Genomic DNA, 994 nt, shown 5'->3' with positions numbered 1-994 from the left:
TTGCTATAAACATGGGTTCAGAATTGTTTATTTGTGATTTGCGTTGCCATTGATCTTACCTAATTATGCATTACATAATAAAACTTGATTGATCTACTGATAACACTGGCCGACTGAGGGCGTATTTTTCTATCCGTATTATCACCTCATGAATATTCATTTTAATAATTAACACAAACAATTGCAATAAAAAATGGTTTATAAATTGAACTAAACGGAAACTATACATGCGAAAAACACGGGTTTTTTTTGTTTGTTTTTTTTGGTTTTTTTTTCAAATTTTAATGCATTTTCATGAAGCTTGGGTAATTTTGGGCAATTTTTGCTGAATCTTGGGTAATTTCGACCCAGTCATTGGGTATACCAAAAATTGTGAGTGGTCACGCTGGTCGCGATTCATACTAAAACGAGGGATGTGTCCGGGCTGGGTTAACTTAAGCATGGGCGGATTTAGGGGGGAGGGAGCCTGCGACACGCGCCCCACCTTATATCACAAAAAAAAAAAAAAAAAAAAAAAAATTTGAGATAATTGAATGGATATACAATTCCATAGAAAGGTTGATTCTATGTCATATTGCGCAATGCATAGCTACAAAGACAGTTTAAACGCAGATGCACCAGCATGGAAACCTTTGTGCAATCAATCACTCTCTATCGAGGTCAGCAGGTATGTGTTGTCAGACAACCCCATGCACAGTGACCACAGTACACTGATGTGTGCACATCTCCATTGACGACACCCCTGCAGTAACAATAAGGAAGCAAAACTTACACGTCAATAGTGTCAAATGTTGTCTACACAAAAACTGTACTTTATTAAAAGAGTAAGTTTTGCTTCCTTATTGTTTTCAAGTACAGTACCTGGTTTAATCATATTGTGTAATTTAAAAGATATCCCACTGTATGAAATTGAAATGTATGAAACTAGGCCTACCTAAACCTAGGGCCTAGGCCTATTTCCAGTGGCGGACTTGGGTGGGGTGGGGTGTGGCGC

The sequence above is a fragment of the Anneissia japonica genome, unplaced genomic scaffold (genome assembly GCF_011630105.1).
Source record: "Anneissia japonica isolate Jap-2015-1 unplaced genomic scaffold, ASM1163010v1 scaffold1208_len1460985_cov181, whole genome shotgun sequence".
In the NCBI taxonomy this organism is placed as follows: Eukaryota; Metazoa; Echinodermata; class Crinoidea; order Comatulida; family Comatulidae; genus Anneissia; species Anneissia japonica.
The sequence above is the reverse complement of the archived record's forward strand: the minus strand, read 5'-3'. Positions refer to the sequence as shown.